Source organism: Hyperolius riggenbachi, chromosome 12 (genome assembly GCF_040937935.1).
Source record: "Hyperolius riggenbachi isolate aHypRig1 chromosome 12, aHypRig1.pri, whole genome shotgun sequence".
Taxonomy (NCBI): domain Eukaryota; kingdom Metazoa; phylum Chordata; class Amphibia; order Anura; family Hyperoliidae; genus Hyperolius; species Hyperolius riggenbachi.
The window spans coordinates 45,215,705-45,239,272 of NC_090657.1; the positions used below are offsets into that span (position 1 = coordinate 45,215,705).

The window sequence follows — 23,568 nt, forward strand, 5'->3', positions numbered from 1 at the left end:
TGAATTCACACTTTACATGCAATTTTCCACTAACTTGAAACTGTGCCAATTAATTCCACTAGCGACTGGTTAATTAACCAACTTCCAGCTTATTAACCAGCAGCTGCTAAGCTTGACTACCACAGTTTCAAGTCAGTAGAAATATACGGTAAATGGAAAGTCGGAATCCAAGCTGACCTCTAATGTTAAGAAAGACAAAGCGCATTTAATGCCTGCAGTTGGAATACATTGATTTATTGATGGCACTTGTGGAACCAGTTGATCAAATTGCACTTGTAATTTCCTACAAGGCCACCTATGCAAGTGACTAGGAGCTTATTAGACAATAAAGAGAAATGGTTTTCTGGGTTACTTAGTGTTTTCTATCTAATGTAAATTTTCCCTGCGCTGTTTATTAAAGCTCTGGATCACAGTGTAAAATGCCTGCAGTCAATAAGTAAGGAATTATCTCCAGATGAAATACTATTGTATGGCTAACTGACCCAACATGCATTAACATGAAGATTGTTCAAGCTAGAAACAAGGATGTACCATGGATACACCTCCAGCATTGATTTAGGCTGCTTTCACAGTGCGACGTTAAAGTCGCACGTTATAAAAAGGAATAACGCAGACTAACACACAGCAATACATAGTATGTGCGACATTCACAGTGCTCACGTTGTGTTGTGTGTAACGTGTAGCAACATTTAGAAAGTGCTGCATGCTGTGCGTTATCACGTTATTAGCTACGTTGGACTGTTTGCACATGCTCAGTAATGTTTTTGATTTTTTTTTTTTTTTTTTAAATGTGACGCATGAGCCATTTTCGTTCTATCAGTATGCCACGAAAATGGCGCATCAAGAGACAATTAACGCAGTTCAATATAACGTCCAACTTCAAAACTAACATGCGTTGCGTTAGAGGCACGTTGTGCGACCTTAACGTTGCATCAAACGCAACGTCCCACCGGGAGTGGAATCCATAGCACATCACTATTGGAAATGGTTTTCATTGTACTGTATCCTGAAACTATCAGGGCCCATTTCCACTATCACGAATTTGCATGCGTTTTTCGCATGCAAATTCGCATAGCAATACAAGTGAATGGGACTGTTTCCACTTGTCAGGATTCCTTTGCGTTTTTTCTGTGCAGAAAAAAAAAAAATAAAAAAAATAAAAAAAAAAAAATCGCATGGCAGAGCCATCAGAATTCGCATACCGCTATGCGAATCGCATACAATGTATTTAATAGGAAATTCGCATGAGGTTTGAGTATGTGAATTTTCATGTGAATTTTCATGCAAATTCGCATAGAAACAATGGAAAAGCATACTAGCACTGCCATGGTTAAATTCGCATGCATCGTCGTCCATTGCAAATTCGCATGAAGATTCTAATGAAAATTTGCATGGACCCAAATGCGAAATTTCGCATCCGCATGCAAATTTTTACAGCGGCGATTTGCACCACACAAGTGGAAATGCAGCCTCAGGCATGGAGCCCACAGGAGCCGCTTCTGACGCACTTTGAAAATATGTAGGCTAATGAAAGTAAATGGAGGTAAATCAACAGGAACGATTGCTATTTCCCCAAACCGCAATTGCAGGTCCTGAAACATTTTCAGTGTTTTTGCTCCAGTATTAAGCATAGGATAGCTGCAAAATCTCTCTTAAATTGCAGTACAAAAGCAATTTTGCATTGATTTTACAACCTGGGTAAGATGTTAAAAAAAATCAAACCGCTGTACAAATGACTAAACTAACACTTTGAAATAACACACAAATCACACTGGAAAACGGCGCAAGAATAAAACAGGCTATACAAAGTATGTGTATGTATATACATAGATGCATACATTTTTTTGCCAACCTTACAATTACTAAGCCAAGCCCTTGCTATGCAAAAGTTAGCCAAAGGGATCTATTTTCAATGATTTTCCGCATGGGGAAATGCACTTGCGGTAAATTCCCGACTGAAAAAAACCCATCTTGACATTCACAAATGTTTACGCATGAAATTTACCGCATGCGTAAAATGTTATGCATTAATTACCCACATGCGTAAAAAATGCAGTAAAAGTCCGCAAAAGTCGGTAGTTTCCGCAAAAAAACCCAAATTCACAAAAAAAAAAATAAAAAAAAAAAAAAGAGGCGCCTTATTTCTGACTTAAAGGAATACTATCAAACTTCATCAATTTCTGGCAGTAGCATAAATCAAAATTCCATCAACAGTCTGATCAAACACAGCATATCTTTTTGCTGTGCAGTGTCTTATTTTATTTATTTTACCTTATAGATTGCGTCCCCTGAGAAACTGATGTCGACGGGGAATGGGGCAGCTCATTATGTGAGAGGGAATTCCTATATTACAGTGTAGCAGTGCCTATCCTACTTTCCCCACATCATAGCGCATTATTCAGCGCATGACCCGCCGAAGTAGCCTGCTATGAGGAGCGAGAGACAAGACGACCGCTCTCGCTCCTACTCTGCCCAGCCAATCCGCCCCAGGAGGCTTCCGTGTGTCGGGCTGCCACCGCATCATCATTGCTGTTTGCTACACAATGGCAAACACATTAGCTAGAGGAGGGCGCGTCATTGCTCCTGAAAGCATAGGAAGCAGGAGCGGAAGGGGAGGAAGGATCATGACGCGCCCTCCTCTAGCTAATGTGTTTGCCATTGTGTAGCAAACAGCAATGATGATGCGGTGGCAGCCCGACACACGGAAGCCTCCTGGGGCGGATTGGCTGGGCAGAGTAGGAGCGAGAGCGGTCGTCTTGTCTCTCGCTCCTCATAGCAGGCTACTTCGGCGGGTCATGCGCTGAATAATGCGCTATGATGTGGGGAAAGTAGGATAGGCACTGCTACACTGTAATATAGGAATTCCCTCTCACATAATGAGCTGCCCCATTCCCCGTCGACATCAGTTTCTCAGGGGACGTAATCTATAAGGTAAAATAAATAATAAAATAAGACACTGCACAGCAAAAAGATATGCTGTGTTTGATCAGACTGTTGATGGAATTTTGATTTATGCTACTGCCAGAAATTGATGAAGTTTGATAGTATTCCTTTAACTACCAAATTTTTTATCACCTACTAGTACTTGGTGATATATTTCGCTTCCCATTGACTTAAAGGACTTACGAGGCGAAATTACTAAAAAAAATGTTAATCACCTGCCTCACCTTTTAAGGCACGGGTCCCCCCGCTCATTAGCCCCCCGGCCGGCTGCCGACCCCACGGCCCGGGTCGGGCTCTCTTGCCTCTAGTAAAATGGCCGCTTCCTCTGGCCGCGGCTGCGCAGTCCGCCTGGCCGCAAGTGCGGCTGCGCAGCACTAGGGCCAACCCCCCATCCACGCTACGTAGCGTGGATCGGGGGGTTGGCCCTAGAGCTGCACAGCCGCACTTGCGGCCAGGCGGATTGCGCAGCCGCGGCCAGAGGAAGCGGCAATTTTAGGAGAGGCAAAAGAGCCCGACCCGGGCCGTGGAGTCGGCAGCCGGCCCAGGGGAGCTAATGAACGGGGGGACCCGGCGGATCGGCACGGAGGGCGCGGACATCGTCCTCCGTCCCTTAAAAGGTGAGGCAAGTGATTAACTTTTTTTAGTAATTTCGCCTCGTAAGTCCTTTAAATGGAGTCTGGAGCCTTGAGTGCTGTGTTTGGTGGACTTTAATTTTTTTTTTTTTTGACAAGTTTTTTTATGCAACTTTTTTTCCGCATGGTTTCCGCATGTTTACTATGTAATTACGCATGTTTCCCAAATTCTTTTATGCATTGTTCCCGCATGCAGTTTTCTCCATCAATTACATCAGCTGCTGTGAAAAAAGTGTTCCTGCATAGAAACACACTTGGTGTGCAGAAAAATGCGCGCGCGCGGAAAACAGGTATGAACAAAAACTGCTTTTACCCTAAGTCTCAGGTACACTTTAAGGCCTCATTCACATTGCGCTCCATCCACGTTGGCCTTTTTGTGAGGCAATTTTTTTTTTACTTTCCTGGCGCTTGGGTGTGCTAAGCGTTTTTGTTTAAAGCACTTTTCTAAGTGCTTTTCCTGAGCTTTATTTTCATTCACTCCCTGAAGCAAGTCAGGAAGTGAACTCTTTGACCCGGAAAAGAATAAATGCAATCGCTACCCAAAGCAATTTTGAGAGTGTTTTGCATTTCTCCTATACTTTCCATTAAGGCGCAATCGCCCCGAAACCGGCCCAAGCGCCGCTTTGCAGACCGCACAACCCGCGCAAATATGAACCTTCTCATAGGACGTTCATTACACAAGCGTTTGGTGGGTGATTTTACAATTCGCCTGCCTAAAAAAGAAACGAAACCTCCTACAGTGTGATCGAGCCCTAAATGAAATATAAGGGTGGTTGGGGGGGGGGGTCAACAGACAGATTTACCTGAGACTTCCTACAGCGCCTGGAAGCTTGTGTGTTCCTGGCCGCAGCTCCTCTGTCAACGTATTACAACTGCCTAGAACGGAACGCTCCCAGTGACAAGTGCGTGAACACAAATGCGCAGTAGCCACCAACCTCACCGGGGACCCCGGGTGACTCGCTGAGAGTGGGGCTGCAGCAAGGAACACAGAAGCTTCCAGGGTTGGTGGGAAGCCCCAGGTAAGTACATCTGTTTTTGTTTGTTTGTTTGATTATTTTGCCTGATATTTCCTAGTTCACATAAGTTGTCCTGTCAGTTTTTGACGGTTTGCCTCAGTTGTGAATATGTTTCTATGGCAGAGTTCACACCTAAAAAGTGTACAGCTCCAATCCTGTCAGGTAAAACGGATGCAAACCTGACAGGACTGGACATGTGCAGCTATATGCGTGAACCAAGCATTCAATTACATAAACGTGCACGTAAACCAAAACAGGATTACATACTGGAAATACATTTTCACCGCTGACTGCAGAAGCAGCTGGAAGTCTCCGCGCTGACAGGACGACGCATGAGGGACCGTCACGTGGTCCGCTCCGCTGGGCGCGAAACTGAGAGCCGCTGAGGGGAACAGCCGCGTCACGTGACGTCTCATCAGCAATCACAGGTGCGGTACCTCGACAGGCGCAGCCGCGTCACGTGACGTCTCATCAGCAATTACAGGTGCGGCTGGCTCCTCTACTGCGGACATGGAGGGGGAGGAGTCTACTCTTATTATTTCCCGTCTGACAAAACATTGTATTATTACTTAGTATTGTTGTCAAGTGCCTCCGTTTTGTAGTATAGCTGCAGAGCCCGTGATGTCATCCTCCCCCAATGTCTCCCTGCGCTGTAGGGTTTCTGCTCACGTCATGGGACTGTTGTAGGAGATGGCAAAATAAAGGTATTTGGCACTGATTTAAAAAGTGGACCTGAACTCAGAACTTCCTTTCTACTCTAAAGATACGCAACAGCATAATAGCCTAGAAAGAAAAACATTCCTCTTTTACAGCTGATGCAAATCCTGCAATAAAGCTGCACTGTTTCTACTTCCTGCTTTCATGGAAGCAGACACATTGTTAAAGCGGAACTGTAAACTTTTTTTTCACTTACCTGGGGCTTTCCAAACCCCCAGCAGCTGTCCTGTCCTGCGCTAGTCCGGCACAATCTTCCACTCTCCGGCCGCGGTGCAGCTTCGTTACCATCGACTTACGGCAACTGCGCCTGTGGCTATGCGTAGCTTTGTTCGCATTCCCGCCCACTATAACATCCTGCGCATATTGCAGGGCCGCTATTGCAGCTGGAACACAAAGAAAGCTGTGCGTAGCCTGGCCCACGCAGGCGCAGTTGCTGGCGACTTCTAAGTCGACAGTAACGAAGTTGCACTGCAGCGGGAGAATGGAAGATCGTACAGGACCAGCGCAGGACAGGATGGCTGCGGGGGGCTTGGGAAGCCCCAGGTAAGGGAAGCTGTTTGTTTTCAGGGAATTCACAGTTCCGCTTTAACATCCTGTGCTTTCAAATGAGCTTATCTGCCGTGTGTATCAGCTGAGAGATCAAATTACAACTTGTGATTAGACACCGATGAGAAGAATTAGACAGGCTAAACTCTCTCCAGGGTGCATTTCTATAGGCTCTCCTTCTGTCCTGTGCAAGAGTTCAGGTCCAGTGGTGTGTAAGTGGGTGATGGAAGCAGGAGGGGAGGAAGTGGATGCCTAAACTGGAGCTTGTAGTGCATGATAGGGACATACAACTAGAGGCCCCTTTCATAACCTGTATTGCTGGAGGCAGAATGTTCCAGCTATAAGCTCTTAAAGGAAACCTGACACAAAACAAAAGCATTTATACTTACCCAGGGATTCCTACAACCACCATTTACCCCAGAACAAGCAGCCACAATAATATTTACATTGGCCTGCCTGCGCGGTAGCACTAGCGGATTTCTGCTCAGGCTCCGGTGGAAACTGGCAAGCCTGAATGGGTCCAGTGGAAAGCCACTACTGGGCCTGCATGCAGCGGCAACAAGCAGACTTACCGGGGTACCAGTCTTTTGAGGAGGAAGTGGGAAGCCTCTTTAGGATCCAGAGGCTATCCCCTCCTGATGTAAGTACCCACCAGGGCACTTTTTTTTTTTGCTTTCCAGCATCACTATAAAGAAGAACTGCAGTGAAAATAACTTAATAAAAAGTTAATAATTTTTTCAATACAGTATTCATTTATAAATTATTAAAGGGGCACTATGGCGAACAATTGCAAAATTTAAAATATGTGCAAACCTAGACAAATAAGAAGTACTTTTTCCCAGAGTGAAATGAGCCATAAATTACTTTTCTCCTATGCTGCTGTCACTTACAGTAGGTAGTAGAAATCTGACTGAAGTGACAGGTTTTGGACTAGCTCATCTCTTCATGGGGGATTCTCAGCAAGGATTTTATTCTTTATAAAGATATTCCCCAAAAAGGTTTTAAACAATGATGCTGGCCGGCTTCCCTGTTCTCTACACAGTTTTTTTGGTAGTTGGACAGACCAACTGCCATTCACTAAGTGCTTTTGAAAATAAATACATCTCTGAGAATCCCTTCATGAAGAGATGGACTAGTCCAAAACCTGTCGCTTCTGTCAGATTTCTACTACCTACGGTAAGTGACCGCAACATAGGAGAAAAGTAACTTATGGTTCATTTTACCCTGAAAAAACAAAACATACTTCTTATTTGTTTATGTTGGCACATATTTTAAATTGTAACATTTTTCGCTGTAGTGCCCCTTTAAGTCAGTGTTTGCCCATTATAAAATCTTACCTTACCTTGATTTACATTCTGACATTTATCACAGGTGGTGACATTTTTCGTGCTGTCATGTGCAGCCCTGCGGAATGTTTGTTTAGGCCTGGAACCCACTACAAAACGCTATTGCTAATCGCAATCGCTAGCGTTTTGTATGAGCAGTTTGTAAGTGATTTCATGAGCGTTTTCAGGAGCGATGTTAAAAAGTGTATTCAATTTGCCTGTGGTTGTGTAGCGATTAGCGCTTTAATTCTGATTGGTCCTTTCAATTAATTTTAATTTTGTTACAGTGTGCAGTAACTTGAAAACGCTAGCAAAATCGCTCCGTGCAGGTTTTGATGAGCGATTACGCCAGTGATTATATACTTTACATTGCAGAAACGCTAACGCTAAATGCCAAAAATGCTGCATGTCCTGCGTTTTGCAATTTGGTAATCGCAATCGCTCCAGTGGAATATGGCCCATTCATTAACAGTAGCTGAGCGTTTAGGGAAATCGCTAGCGGTTTGAATCGCTCCCTAACGCTCATAAAATCGCTCTAGTGGGTTCCAGCCCTTAGGCCTCTTTCACAGTGCGATGTTAAAGTCACACGTTAGAAAATGTTTTAACTTAGACCAACGCACAGCAATATTAAGTCTGTGCAACATTCACAGTGCACATGTTGTGTGTAACGTGTAGCAATATTTAGAAAGTGCTGCATGCTGTGCGTTTAGCAATAAATCTTCTGCGTTGTGTGTGTTGCACATGCTCGGTAATGTTTTTTTTTTATGTTACACATGCGCCGTTTTCGTTCCATCACTGTGCGCCGAAAACGGCGCACCAAACGCAGGGCTAAAGAATGCACTATAACGTCCAAGTTATAGTCTTTCAATGCGTTGCATTAGGGGCACGTTATGCGACCTTAACGTCACATCAAACGCACCGTCCCACTGTGAAAGAGGCCTAGGGCCCAGTGCACACCGAGCGGTTTTGGATGCGATCCGCCGGCCGCATCCGCCTGTGAAAACGCTTGGCTAATGTATTTCAATGGGCTGGTGCACACCGAGCGGTTTTGGATGCGATCGGCCGGCCGCATCCTCCTGTGAAAACGCTTGGCTAATGTATTTCAATGGGCTGGTGCACACCGGCGGTTTGAGGTTTGTAGCAAACCGCAAACGTGCCTCCTGCTGCACGTTTGCGGTTTGCAGAAGCGTTTCTGCCTCAATGTAAAGAATATGAAAAACGCAAACCGCTCTGAAAAAACGCTACATCAGAGCGGTTTTCCAGGCATTTTTGTTACAGAAGCTGTTCAGTAACAGCTTTTACTGTAACAATATTTGTAATCTGCTACACAAAAACGCACCCAAAACCGCTAGGTATGTTTAGAAAACGTCTCTAAACATGCCTAGAATCGCTCTGAAATCAGCTCCAAAAACCTCTAGCGTTTTGTGGATCTGCTAGCGGTTTTGGTGTGCACTGGGCCTTACTGATGTTTCCAAAGCCAGGAGAAATAATACCTCGTCTCTCAGAATGCTCTGCTTGGAGAAGTCTGCATATCTAAACAGCTTAGGCTTTGACTTCACATACCAGTATACAGCTATATATACATATGGAGTGTTTTTGATGCTAACGCAGATAGTTAGAGTAAAAGTGTGTATCCTGAATAATTTACTGTCTTCTAATATATGTCGCTGCGGTGCCTCTTTAACGTTGTTAAGCATTTTAAGATTGCCTATAAATGGCCAGTCCAATAAATCCCTATGTCTGTAAGCTGGTGATTTATCATTTTCAGCTAAGGAATTTAACTAGTGTCAGCACTCCTGGGATCTCATTGGTTAAGTTAATTAGGCTGCACCAGCTGTGCACAGGGGTCATTTAGCGGGATACAGAGGAAATATCCCCTTTAAAGGATGATGTTGTAATGTTAGGAGATGGCATTAAGACTGTACTGTGGATGTCAGATTTTAATGAAGATTTTTGCGATGATCAAGAACATGTGAATGTTAACATTCCATCTGTTTGTTTTTGAACCTGGTCATTCATCCTGCCCATTGTGCTCCAACTAAAATGTTATAAACTTATTGTGTTAATAGAATGCTGTAAATTGTCAGCTGCTTTTTGTTTTGTTTTGGGTTTTTTATTGCTACAAAAAATTATCAACTCAACAATGTAAGCATAACATAGAGTTGTGTTTTTTGTTTTTTTCAATATTGCTGGTGTCTGGAAACATGTACATGACGCTGCGCCTACATTGAACATGGACTACGTTTGATAGTGATTATTATTATTATTTATTGTATTTATAAAGCGCCAACATATTACGCAACGCTGGACAATAAATATATACAATGATAGAGGATGACAGACATAACAAGATTATACAACATAGAACAAAGTAATACATGCAAATTGTACAAAATACATGATCATGCGATATGGGCTGGTTAGGTAGGCCCAGTAATACAAGTAAATGCTGTCATAGGACAGGAGCACATGATCCTGTAGATTACACTAGGGAGTGGAGGACCCTGCCAGAGGCTTACAATCTGAAGGGTGGGGTGGAAACACTAGGCGGGGCTGTGAAATATTCAGTAGAGAGTTACTGTGTGGTTAGAGGTGAATAGGCCATCATAAAGAGGTGGGTTTGAGGGCTTGCTTGAATGTGTTGAAAGAGGGAGCAAGTCTGATGGGTGGTGGAAGGGCGTTCCAGACAGTGGGGGCGGCTCTTGAGGAATCCTGCTTTGTAAAAATTTGTTGTTACTATGCATTTTGGGAATTCTTAGCTGCTTAGAGATTGGAAAGGTGAATTCTAATAACATTAAACTACGCTAGAACTGACCTCAGAGTTGACACACTACATAAGACAATGTGTGTATTATGGGGTGCTGATACCTTCAGGTACCCCGGTTTGGCTGGTCTCCCGTCCGTTGTGCCTCTCTGCCCCCTTTTATAGCTCTGGCTCTGGTCAGATGAACAGAAGCCAAGAGTGTGGTCCATGCTCTGTCCCACTCTGTGCTCTTGCATGAGTGGGACTTCTGAAGTATGCATACCCAGAATGCCCCCAGCCACGGCTGATATACACAGTCTGGGGCCCATAAACTGGGAGAGAGCATGCTTCAGCTTCTGTTTAAGTTGCTCCAATCAGAGCCATGAACACAGGGCAGTGCGTTGCATCAGAGGGGAGCCTGGACAATTTAACTATCTATGTTTTTGGGATGTAGCAGGAAAACCACTGAGAGGCCTAGTGCACACCAGAGCGGTTCGGTCGCGGTTTCAGATCTGATTGCGGATGTGAAAACGCTTAGGTAATGTATTTCAATGGGGTGGTGCACACCAGAGCGGGAGGCGTTTTGCAGAAACGCATACTCCCGGGCTGCTGCAGATTTTGGACTGCGGATGCGTTTCTGCCTTATTGTAAAGTATAGGAAAAACGCAAACCGCTCTGAAAAACGGCAGCTCAGAGCGGTTTGCCAGGCGTTTTTGTTACAGAAGCTGTTCAGTAACAGCTTTACTGTAACAATATCTGTAATCTGCTGTACCAAAAACCGCAGCACAAAATCGCAAAACGCTAGCTAAACGCTTCAAAATAAGAAGAAAAAACGCTCGCGTTTTGCGGATCTGCTTGCGGTTTTTGGTGTGCACCAGGCCAAAGAGAACATAGAAACTCCATGCAGATGCAGTAGTGTCTTGGCTCGGGGCTATCCCTACTCCAATGTTTACAAATACCATTATTTATAACTAAACAGCAGTGGTCACATAGCCGCTGCCACCCCCATTGGCTGCTTCAGCATGGATTCTTCTGAGCTTCACAGACCGGTAGGGTTGCTCAGGGGCACACTGAAAAAGGACACGCAGAAATTTGGCCCCTGGGCGAAGCTGCTAGTTGAATATTGGCAATACTACAGATATTTGTAACGATTGGGGAATTATTTCCGAGGTCAGCGCACAAGATGTGCGCTGACACTGCGGAAGTCCTCCACAAGCATATAAAACGACAGAACCCAGCTTTGGTGCAATGCACCTGTAGAGAGAAAGTGAGCACAGAGAAAGAATGTATGTGTGTCCACCAATCTAGTCGCCACCTGGCGACGGTGAACACACAACAGCGAAAACGAAGTGGGAACACAATCGCAAGAGTGGCGATTGCCAATAGTGACACAAGACCGAGTAAGACAGAGCACAATTGTAGCAAGAAAGACACAGCAAATAACAATGACCAGAACGCCAAGGAAAAAAAAACAAACGCACTCGCTAAGCACGGTTGCCGCGCGAAAAGCGCTACAGCGACAAAGCACGCTAATGGCACAGTCTCCGCACGAAAAGCGCAACAGAGACAAAGCACGCCAACCCTAACTAACCAATGTAACACAAAAACGAAAAGAGAACGCGAACGCTTGCTAAACGGTTGCCTTACCGAGCCTACAGCAAGTGTTCGCTCCAGACAAGACAGACAAAAGGAGCAGCCAGTAGCAACCGCAGCTCTGGCCTACCCTCCCAGACAAAAGGAACCACCGCCACTACCGCTAGAGCGAATGCGATCCCAATAGACAGCACGATTTCCTGTCGACCACCGTTGGCGACAAGACAATCTCAACATATAGACAATACAAGGCAATACAGATAAGTACAACCTGACTACGCTAGAAGGAATGCCTAGTGCACTCCCAAGGAATTACTCTAAGATAAACTTAGCAAACAACTAGCAAAGGCTGAGACTCCAGGTGAGTTAGCAGGAACAAACCATCATGACCAGCAAGAAATTCTGGGAGGGAATGGTATTTATACTGCAAACCATCAAAGGAAGCAGCTAAGCAATTTGCATGACAAGTAGATGCAAATTCCTCACCAGCAGAGCAACTCTGAAACTTGCAAAGTGGAGACATGTCTCTTTTCCCGAGACCTGCAGCACTCAGACCTAAAGAATGGTCAAACAACTGTCTGCCTGTGCAGACAGCTGAGCAGATCATTACAATATTCTACTGTTAGGCGCTGGCTAATGCCAATGGTCAAATATCAGTAATTTGACTGATATTCTATCCCTTTACCTAACCTACCTCTGACACTAACCCTCCTCCCCCTTTCTACCCCTAACACTAAACCTTTCCCCCATCTACTCCAGAGGCTAGGTTCAGAGTAGGCTCTGTGTTCCCTGTAACAGCAGGAACACAATGGGAAAGTGGTACAGCATGTTATCAGCGGGATGCGTCACACACAGCAAAAGCATACAGTCAATGAAAAGTAGGCTTCAATACCACTGTTAATGCATGTGTTTTAGGATGGAGCACGCCATTATACCGCACTCACCACACTTTGAACGTCACATAGGTGGTGCATTGCAGTGAGCCACGTTACAAAGCCACCATTATGCCGCACTGCAATGCAGCACTGTGAACCGAACGAGAACCTACCCACTACCTACTCCTAACACTAGACCCCCCCCCCCCCCTGCATTGGGGGTATTGGGGCATTGTGCCCACTGGAGCAGTACTCCAATTGCCATTGTCTGATGGTCGGTTGGTGGTCTTGTTGGAGCCCAGAGCAGATGCCTTTCCATCATAGGCTGTATGGGAAACTCATCCACTCTCCAGGAAAAATGATGGACAGCACAAACCTGCATGCTGCTTAATGCAACAGATCCAATAGATCCATTGCAGACTCCCAAGTGTGAACGGATCCTATTTAACAAATAGAATCCGTTCACTGTATTTTTGATTTTGGTTAAACAGACATAAAAATGTCAGTTTTCAGCAGTAGCGGTAATCGAGCCTTACACTATTGGTGCCAATGGCCTCAATTCACTAAGCTTATCTCCTGTCTTTAATAACTCTTCTAGAGTTGTTACCATGGTGATAAGGCATGTAGTATTCAGGAAATATTTTACCTCAGGCAAACCTAAAGTTTACTCTTCTGTCTTTAAGTTAACTCTTTAATCCATTAACTGCATGTGAAAATAACTACGGAGGAGGTAAATTAACTACAGAGGAGGTAAATTAACTACAGAAGAGGTAATGTAAGGAATTAAGAGATAAGATAACTCTCTTACTGTGTGAGGTAAGTTTTCTCTTGCCTTATTATCTCCAGCATGATCTTAGTGAATTGAGGCCAATGTGGCGTTTGGCTATGTAATACCTGAACACTGTGCACCTTATCATTTACCCCCGCTATCTACGCCATCCCGCTGCTGTTATTTGTGACAGCAGGCCTAGCGTTCCAGCGCCGAGTTAGAACATGTAGGGGGACATGGGAGGACTCAAGCTGGAGCAAGGAGAGGTAACTTATACACCCTGGCACACTTCTAAACTGCACTTTTCAAGGGAGTGGGGCTAGGATAGCACATTGGGGGGTGTACATATCGGGGGGGGGGGGGGCTTATTTGCAATGGAGTCTATCCATGAGTACACATGGTTTGTATAACAAAAAGCAGACCATTTGATATTTTCTTACAAGTCCTAATTTGTAGCATTAGTGTGTTGTCCGATCAACAGATCGAGTTAAGTTTTAGCTAAAAGAATAATAATAAAGTGTCTTTTATAACAGCAGTAGTTATATTCATATTATTGCAGGCTGGCTTGCCCTTGTTGGGAAATGATTATCTTGATCAAGCTTTTGGAGCCAGTGTACATACAGTAAGAATGAAGCAAGCGTTTAGATCTGTTGCTATATGAGGCTTAGCGGTGGCCGTCTAGGGACTTGCTATTTTTGGAGACAGCCTCAACACAATGGAACCATCAAGTCTTTCAAGCTTGATTAATGTTTTGCGACTGACATCTGTGGCTGTGCCGTTATGTCTATGTCCCTTCTTTCCACTGTCCGTATGATCTACACATTCCAGTAGCAGTGATGCCCATAAGTATGACATGCTTGTCATTCCTGCTAGAGTTCCTCTGTAGCTTCTCAAGGGTCAGCCTAACCAGATAGTTTACACTGGGCCCAATTCACTAGGACCTTCGGTAAAAAAAATAGGTTGGTAAAATCACTGAGACCTGTTTGGTAAAAAGGAGAATTCTAACCAGTTGATGGGTCTCAGCAGCAACCTGTGTTCTGCTGCTATAGTGATGTTCTCCCAGTTCTGACTTGTGATGGTTCTTTATGTGGACAAAAACATTCCCTTGCAAGAGCTGCTTGTGACTGCTATAACAGTGATTGGCATACTCAGTATCCCTTTAGATCTGCATTCATGCCACTAGAGGGCCCTCTCTGTGTATCAGTATTTCCCTGTGCACATCTAAAGAGCCTTAATTACATGTATGCCACCGTGGCCCTTCACATTTAAAGCAAACTTAAGTTAAAATAAACTTATGATGTAATTACTGTATTTTTTGGCATATAAGACACACCAAGGTTAACTGGGCCTTTTCCCCAAAACTGTCTTTATCCTAGCTACACTGGCCAGCTACAGTGCCTACATTGCCCAGCTACAGTGACTGCACTGCCCAGCTACGCTGACTACACTGCAATCTACACTGACTTCACTCCCAGCTACAGTGACTACACTGCCCTGCTACACTGACTACACTGCCCTGCTACACTGACTACACTGCCCTGCTACACTGACTACACTGCCCTGCTACACTGACTACACTGCCCTGCTACACTGACTACACTGCCCAGCTACACTGACTACACTCACAGCTACATTGACTGCACTGCCCAGCTACACTGACTGCACTGCCCAGCTACACTGACTGCACTGCCCAGTTAAACTGACCACACTGCCCAGCTACATGGACTACACTGCTAAGTTACACTGAATACACTGCCCGGCTACACTGACTACACTGCCCAGCTACACAGACTACACTGCCCAGTTACACTGACTACACTGCCCAGCTACACAGACTACACTGCCCAGGAAGGACAGGAAGTGACTACAGTGTGACCCTTACTGATAAGAAATTCCAACTATAAAACACTTTCCTAGCAGAAAATGGCTTCCGAGAGCAAGAAAGATATAAAAAGTGGAATTTCTTATCAGTGAGGGTCACACTCTAGTCACTTCCTGTCTGAGTCAAGACTGAGTCAGCCACTTACATACCTGATATTTAACACTTTCAGGCAGAGAAAGAAAAAAAGGAACACAGCATAGTTATTTGTGTGCTAGGCACTGTACATACCCATGTCTATCTCATTATGTCACATGTCAATTCGGGTATTCTTTAAAAGAAAATAAATATGGCAACCTCCTTATTCGTCTCTCTTCAGTTGTCCTTTCACTCATGCTGTACTAGAAAACCAAAATGTACTCCAGAAAATGTCTTAAGCCCGGTGCACACCAAAACCCGCTAGCAGATCCGCAAAATGCTAGCAGATTTTTAAACGCTTTATTTATTTTTCAGAGGCGTTTTGCTAGCATTTTGCGGATTGCTGCTGCGGATTTTAGTGTAGTACATTTCATATATTGTTACAGTAAGGGTGCGTTTCCACTAGTGCGGTGGGAAATCGCCGCGGATTCTCCGCGGACGAATTCGCATGCAGGAGCGGTTGTATGCGAATTTTACCGCGAATTCGCATACGATTTCGCATGGATGACGCTGTGTGCGAATTTAACCATGTCAGTGCCTGTGTGCTTTTTCATTGATTCTATGCGAAATCGTATGCGAATTCGCATGAAAATTCGCATGAAAAAACACCATGCGAATTCCCTATTAAATACATTGTATGTGAATCGCATGCGTGTGTGCGGTGTCTGAATTCGGATGGCTCTGCTTAACAGATTTTTCCTGCACAAGAAAACGCTCCGTTTTCCTGACAAGTGGACACAGGCTCATTCACTTTTATTGGTTATGCGAATTTGCATGTGGGAAACGCATGCGAATTTGCGTTAGTGGAAACGCACCCTCAAGCTGTTACTGAACAGCTTCTGTAACAAAACGGCCTGGCAAACCGCTCTGATCTGCCGTTTTTCAGAGCGGTTTGTGTTTTTCCTATACTTAACATTGAGGCAGAAACGCTTCATCAATTCAAAAAATGCCTCACCGTGGGAGGATTCGTTTCTGCAAAACGCCTCCCGCTGTGGTGTGTACACCCCCATTGAAATGCATTACCCTAGCGTATCCAGAAACGCTCAAAAAGCCGCTCTGTGTGCCCCAGCCCTAAGTAGGGCTGGTACTACATGAACCTATGTTTATCATTTCTAGGGATGATCAATGAGATACAAATATTTCCCAATTCATGCAGAATTATGTAAATTGTTATGCAAATATATGCAGCTTGAAAATGGACCAATCAATTTAATCCTGGGTGGGACTTGATTGGTCCATTTTTAAGCTGCATTTATTAGCATAAAAATGTACATAATCCTGCATGAACTCAGAAATATTTGTATGTCATTGATCATCCCTAATCATGGCACATGTCACTTCAGGTACGCTTTCATTGCATTTGGCATCTTATAGCTCAGTAGATTTTGTTGAACTACAGTCTTCCACTTACCTTCCATTGATCTCTCCAGATTCGAAATCAGTCACTTGACCTTTGCGTTTTTAGTGCATTGATTACTTGTGTTAATGCATTGCTGAATGAGTGACTCTTAGCAAGAGCTGCTGGAGGGTGAAAGAGTTAATTACTTAGCTTCTATAAATAAAACTAATAATAATAGAGAGATATGATATGTCAGTGGGTTTCATATCCATGAGCTGTACACGTGGGAGGCCTCTGCTGCAGCTGCCCGCTGCAAATTCACATTATGCCTCTTAATCGTTTGAACATCTGCTGCTTTCACAATTTCTATCAAAGGCCCTAATCTCTAGAGCCCCCTTGTTAACCCCACACCTCCTACTGCCCACAGAGCTCTTTTAATAGCTGGCTGACGATATATAATGTAACTGACCTAGTGGTTTTAAAGGCCAACCTCGCTCGAACCTGGTATGTCAATTCCATGCAGCTGCTGGCAATCTGAGTTTATTTTTTTACTTTTTTATTTCCATTACTTGGAAAGTCTGACACCCTCACCATAATTCCTGGTCGTGCCCAAATGCTGCAGCCATTGCGAAGCTAGGTAACAAGTTCACTATCCACAATAATGAATAATACGGCAATTCAAATGCGAGTCACTCTAATTATCACCTACATGATGTGGGTTAAGCAAACTAAAGTGAGGGCTGGCAGGCACTCGGGCTAGGCTGTGTTGGGCCGGTCAATGGTACATATATATCACCCAGGAAAAACTATGTGCTCAAGACAAATCCAAGTTCCATGCAAAATGTCCGACAGGCAGAAATAGTCTGGCGCTATAGTTTAATATTCGCAAAATCCATACAAAAGTGCAGCAGTAAAACGTGGGAACATTTGCATAAAAAAGATCATGGCTTTGCAGATGATAAAATGCTGTAGTAACTGTGCATAGGTAGCAGTGGTGCTCAAATACCCCTTTTTAAAATTCGAGTTTGGTCGAATTCGAATAGTAAATTATTCGAGGTCAGTCGAATATTCGAGTCGAATAATTTTTACTATTCGATTCGACCTCGGACTTCGAGCTCACTATTCGAGTCGGTATTCGAGCTCATTATTCGAGCTGACTATTCGAATTGGCCTTAAATAGCTTCCAACACTTGTTTTGAGGGTGAATGATGCAAGAAACATCTTTTTTTCCAAGTAACAACAGCAAGTGATTATGTGGGGATGTTCCTTTAAAAAAAAAAGGTGGAAAGAGAAGTTGTGTCCAGAATTTTGTTCAGTACTGTATGTACTTCTTCTTCTTCTTCTTCTTTATCTTCTATATCTTCTTCTTCTTCTTCTTCTTCTTCTTCTTCTTCTTCTTCTTCTTCATCTTCTTCATCATCATCATCTTCTTCTTCATCTTCTTCATCATCATCATCTTCTTCTTCATCTTCTTCTTCTTCATCTTCTTCATCATCTTCTTCTTCATCTTCTTCTTCTTCATCTTCTTCTTCTTCATCTTCTTCATCTTCTTCATCTTCTTCATCTTCTTCTTCTTCATCTTCTTCATCTTCTTCTTCTTCTTCTTCGTCTTCTTCGTCATCTTCGTCATCTTCTTCTTCTTCTTCATCTTCTTCTTCTTCTTCTTCTTCTTCTTCTTCTTCGTCTTCTTCTTCTTCTTCGTCTTCTTCTTCTTCTTCATCTTCTTCTCCTTCTTCTTCATCTTCTTCTTCTTCTTCTCCTTCTTCTTCTTCTCCTTCTTTTTCTATATCGTCTTCTTCTTCTTCACTTATTTCTCTTTTCAATTTTTTTTTTTAAAGAAATGCAGCTTTTTTTGAGCGTAACAAATAGCTGGTGGCGCACGCATGTTGGAAGCGCCATTGTATGTGCTCCCTGGCAGTGGAAACACACAGACAGCAGGAGGTAAATTCAGCAGCAGGAGGAGGAGGATGAGTGTGTGGCAGCAGGCAGTCAATGAGGCAGGCAGCGTGACATAATAGCCCTGGTACCTAGCGGTGATACCAGGGCTGTAAATAAACACAGCAGGCAGGAGGTCCCAGACAGCGGTCGTGCAGCCCACATCGTGTCCAATACACAACTGGGACAACACAGTTTTCAACCCGGGCACCTCTGAAAAAATAAACCTTTTTTTTTTTGTATGGTTTTTTGGTTTTGTTTGTAAAACAAATTACACAGATATATAGCTATTTTTTGACGTAATAGCTGGTGGCAGAGTGGCAGCAGAAGGTAATTCTGTGTACCCTGGCAGTGGGAAACACAGACCGACAGCAGCAGCAGCAGGAGGAATGGAGGAGTAATGTGAGCAGCTATTGTTTGACGTAATAGCTGGTGGCAGAGTGGCAGCAGAAGGTAATTCTGTGTACCCTGGCAGTGGGAAACACAGACAGACAGCAGCAGCAGCAGGATGAATGGAGGAGTAGTGTGAGTGTGGCAGCAGGCAGGCAGCGTGACATAATAGCCCTGGTACCTAGCGGGTGATACCAGGGCTGTAAATAAACACAGCAGGAGGTCCCAGACAGCGGTCGTGCAGCCCACATCGTGTCCAATACACAACTGGGACAACACAGTTTTCAACCCGGGCACCTCAGAAAAATTAAACCTTTTTTTTTATGGTTTTTTGGTTTTGTTTGTAAAACAAATTACACATATATATAGCTATTGTTTGACGTAATAGCTGGTGGCAGAGTGGCAGCAGAAGGTAAATCTGTGTATCCTGGCGTTGGGAAACACAGACAGACAGCAGCAGCAGCAGGAGGAATGGAGGAGTAATTATGTGAGCAGCTATTGTTTGACGTAATAGCTGGTGGCAGAGTGGCAGCAGAAGGTAATTCTGTGTACCCTGGCAGTGGGAAACACAGACAGACAGCAGTAGCAGCAGGAGGAATGGAGGAGTAATTATGTGAGCAGCTATTGTTTGACGTAATAGCTGGTGGCAGAGTGGCAGCAGAAGGTAATTCTGTGTACCCTGGCAGTGGGAAACACAGACAGACAGCAGCAGCAGCAGGAGGAATGGAGGAGTAGTGTGAGTGTGGCAGCAGGCAGGCAGCGTGACATAATAGCCCTGGTACCTAGCGGGTGATACCAGGGCTGTAAATAAACACAACAGGAGGTCCCAGACAGCGGTCGTGCAGCCCACATCGTGTCCAATACACAACTGGGACAACACAGTTTTCAACCTGGGCACCTCAGAAAAATTAAACCTTTTTTTTTTTATGGTTTTTTGGTTTTGTTTGTAAAACAAATTACACATATATATAGCTATTGTTTGACGTAATAGCTGGTGGCAGAGTGGCAGCAGAAGGTAAATCTGTGTACCCTGGCATTGGGAAACACAGACAGACATCAGCAGCAGCAGGAGGAATGGAGGAGTAATTATGTGAGCAGCTATTGTTTGACGTAATAGCTGGTGGCAGAGTGGCAGCAGAAGGTAATTCTGTGTACCCTGGCAGTGGGAAACACAGACAGACAGCAGCAGCAGCAGGAGGAATGGAGGAGTAGTGTGAGTGTGGCAGCAGGCAGGCAGCGTGACATAATAGCCCTGGTACCTAGCGGTGATACCAGGGCGTAAATAAACACAACAGGAGGTCCCAGACAGCGGTCGTGCAGCCCACATCGTGTCCAATACACAACTGGGACAACACAGTTTTCAACCCGGGCACCTCAGAAAAATTAAACCTTTTTTTTTTTTTTAATGGTTTTGTAGTTTTGGTTTTACAACCAATTACACAGATATAGCTATTTTTTGAAGTAATAGCTGGTGGCAGAGTGGCAGCAGAAGGTAAATCTGTGTACCCTGACAGTGGGAAACACAGACAGACAGCAGAAGGGCAGTACACAGCAGCCCACTGTAGGTGCAAAATGTGTGGCTGCAGGCGACGTAATAGTCAAAGTGAACCAGGCTGGCTTAGTGAGCAGGAGCCAGGAGGTGGTAAAGGGTGGTAAGGCACATTAACGATGGTTCTTCAGTTCATGTCCCCCTCTCGCCGACAACAGGGGCCAGGAACTCGCCTTCCACCCACGCCTGGTTCATCTTGAGAAACGTCAGTCTGTCCACAGACTTGTGAGACAGACGTGAGCGTTTCTCGGTGACCACGCCACCAGCTGCACTGAAGCAGCGCTCGGACAGCACGCTGGAAGGGGGACAGGACAGCACTTCCAGGGCGTACTGCGCCAGCTCGCTCCAGATCTCCGGGCGCTTGACCCAATACTCCATGGGATCAACAGGGGCATCGCTGTCAAGCCCGCTGTAGGACCCCATGTAGTCAGCCACCATGCGGGTCAGGCGCTGGCTGTGACCGGAGGAGGATGCTGCTGCATGCACCTCCTCTCTAGTCACTGCTGCCGGAGCCTCTACAGTCCTGTAGAGCTCGTTGCTGAGAGACAGCAGGTCTGTGGGGCGCTTGCTGCTGGATGCAGGCACCTGCTGCTGCCTCTGTGCTGGCTGGACAGTGGGGGTGGAAGGCTGGGGGAAGGCTTCCTCCAAGCGCTCAACAAGGGCCTGCTGCAAGCTCCTTATTTGTTGCGCTGGGTCTCCTCCTGCAGGCGGCAGGAACTGGCTCAACTTCCCCTTGAGGCATGGGTCCAACATCATGCTGATCCAGATGTCCTCCCTCTGCTTCATCTGGATCACCCTGGGGTCCTTGCGCAGGCACGTCAGCATGTGCGCTGCCATTGGGAAGAGGCGGGCCACGTCTGCTGGCACATCGACGGCAGTGCTGTCCTCCTCATCCTCCTCCTCTGCCGCCTCATCCTCTCTCCACCCCCGCACCAACTCAGCTGCGCTGTGCTGATCCCCCTCATCAGCAGCAAGGTCAGGGACCTCCACCAAGTCCTCCTCCTCCTCCCCCTCAGAGGTGGACTGTGCAGCTGCTTGCCGCTCCTGCTGGTCCAAGGCTGCCGCTCCCTGTTCCAGCAAAGCATCGAGGGCCCTGTTCAGCATACAAACCAGGGGCACCCACTCGCGGACCATAGCATGGTCCCTGCTCACCATGTTAGTGGCCTGCAGAAAGGGAGCCAGCACTAAGCACACCTGCTGCATGTGCCTCCAGTCATCATCGGGGACGATGGACGGGATGTTGCTGGTCTTGTCCCTTCTCTGAGCGGCGGAAACAGTGGCCAGGGCAAGGTACTGGTTGACAGCGTGCTTCTGTTCAACCAGACGCTCCAACATCGCCAGGGTGGAGTTCCAGCGAGTCGGAACGTCAAGGATCAGCCGATGGCGTGGCAGCTCCAGCTCCTTTTGCACGTCTTCCAGGCTCGCACAGGCTGCAGCCGAGCGCCGGAAGTGACGCACAACGTTCCTTGCCGTTTCCAGCAGTTCGCCCATCCCCTGGTAGGTGCGCAAGAACTTCTGCACCACCAGGTTCAGCACGTGGGCAAGACAGGGGATGTGGGTCAGGTTTCCCCTGTCTATTGCGGCAACCAGATTGGCCCCATTGTCGGCCACCACCTCTCCGACTCTGAGGCCTCTGGGGCTCAGCCAAATCCTCTCCTGCTCCTGGATTTTGGCCAACACATGGGTTGCCGTCAGCTTGGTCTTCCCAAGGCTGACCAAGTGCAGCAGCGCTTGGCAGTGGCGGGCCTTCACGCTGCTGCTGAGGCGGGGGGTTTGGCCAGGTGTGCCGGAGGATGGCAGAGGATCGGAGGAACCTGCTGCAGTTCCCCCGACCCTGCGGGGTGGCACCACCCACTGTGTTGCTGCTGCTGCTGTGCCCGCTGCTGCTCTCCCATCCTCACCCCCTTCCACCAAGCTGACCCAGTGGACAGTGAAGGACAGGTAGCGGCCTGTCCCGAAGCGGCTGCTCCAGGAGTCCATGGTGACGTGGACCCTTTCACCAACCGCGTGCTCCAGCCCTCGCTCCACATTGGCCATCACAAAGCGGTGCAGTGCAGGAATGGCCTTGCGGGCGAAGAAGTGTCTGCTGGGGAGCTGCCAGTCTGGGGCTGCGCAAGCAAGCAGCGCACGAATGTCGCTCCCCTCCTGCACGAGCGTGTACGGCAGGAGTTGGGAGCACATGGCCCGTGCCAGCAAGCCGTTCAGCTGCCGCACGCGACGGCTGCTGGGAGGCAGAGCCCTAACCACCCCCTGGAAGGACTCGCTCAAAAGCTCTGGCGTGGCCTTTTGCTGGCACGGGAATCAGCAGACACAGCAGAGGAGGCCACTGAGGACTGGCTGCCAGAACAGGCCTCAGTGTCGGCGGCAGGAGTTGCAGAGGGGGGAGGAGCAGTGCGTTTCCGCACTCCTGCTGGTGCTGCTGGAGGAGCAGGAGGGCGGGTGGCTGCTGTTGCTGCTGCTGCTGCTGAAGGCTGTGCAGTGATGGGTGTGGTGCCACTGCCAGCACCAGATGCCTTCAGCCTCTGGAACTCCTCATGCTGGTGGAAATGTTTCGCAGCAAGGTGGTTGATGAGCGAGCTGGTGCTGAACTTTAAGGGGTCTGCACCTCTGCTCAACTTCCGCTGACAGTGGTTGCAAGTGGCGTACTTTCTGTACACTGTGGGCATGGTGAAAAAGCGCCAGATTGGTGACAAAAACAACCCCCTACGGCATGGAACCGCTGCTGCCTGTCTCCCTGTGGTGGTTGGGGGGGGGGGGGGGGGGCTTGGGTGCGGCTGGTGGTGGTACTGGCAGATGCTGCTGCTGCTGCTGCTGAGCCTGAGACACCAGCAGGCTGGGGGACCTGCCTACTGCTGCCAATGCTTGCAATGATGCGCCTCCTTGCAAGGCCCGCAAGCGCATCCTCCTCCTCCTCCTCAGAGCTGCTGATGACGACATCCCCTGGAGCTGGTGGCACCCAGTCTCTGTCTGTCACCGTGTCATCATCATCCTCCCCCTCCTGAAACATGTCCTGCTGGGATGATGACCCCCCAAACTCCTCTCCTGATGCATGGATGGGCTGCTTGACTGTCGCCACAGTCTTGCTGTCCAATCCCTCATCCCCCAAAGTGCCCATCAGCATCTCCTCCTCCAAATCGCCAACAACAGCAGACAATTGACTCATCATGCCTGGGGTCAAA

At 46.5% G+C, this 23,568-nt stretch overlaps 1 protein-coding gene and 1 long non-coding RNA gene across 3 annotated transcripts in view; one reads left to right on the top strand and one right to left on the bottom strand.

The window, feature by feature from the left end:
- LOC137541573 (uncharacterized) overlaps positions 1–4,995 on the bottom strand; it is a 656,441-nt gene extending 651,446 nt beyond the window's left edge. Inside the window, exon 1 of the long non-coding RNA XR_011025221.1 lies at positions 4,859–4,995. This is a non-coding gene — a long non-coding RNA (uncharacterized lncRNA). The remainder of the gene's footprint in view (positions 1–4,858) is intronic.
- The window catches only part of LOC137541570 (corticotropin-releasing factor receptor 1), a 366,548-nt gene that overhangs the window by 145,414 nt on the left and 197,566 nt on the right, over positions 1–23,568 (top strand). Inside the window, exon 1 of one of the 2 annotated variants that reach the window (XM_068262940.1) lies at positions 5,170–5,295. The exons of the other annotated variant lie outside the window; for it this stretch is intronic. The gene's annotated coding sequence lies outside the window, so the exon portion shown is untranslated. Of the gene's footprint in view, positions 1–5,169; positions 5,296–23,568 lie in introns of those variants that run through there. 2 annotated transcript variants of the gene reach the window in all.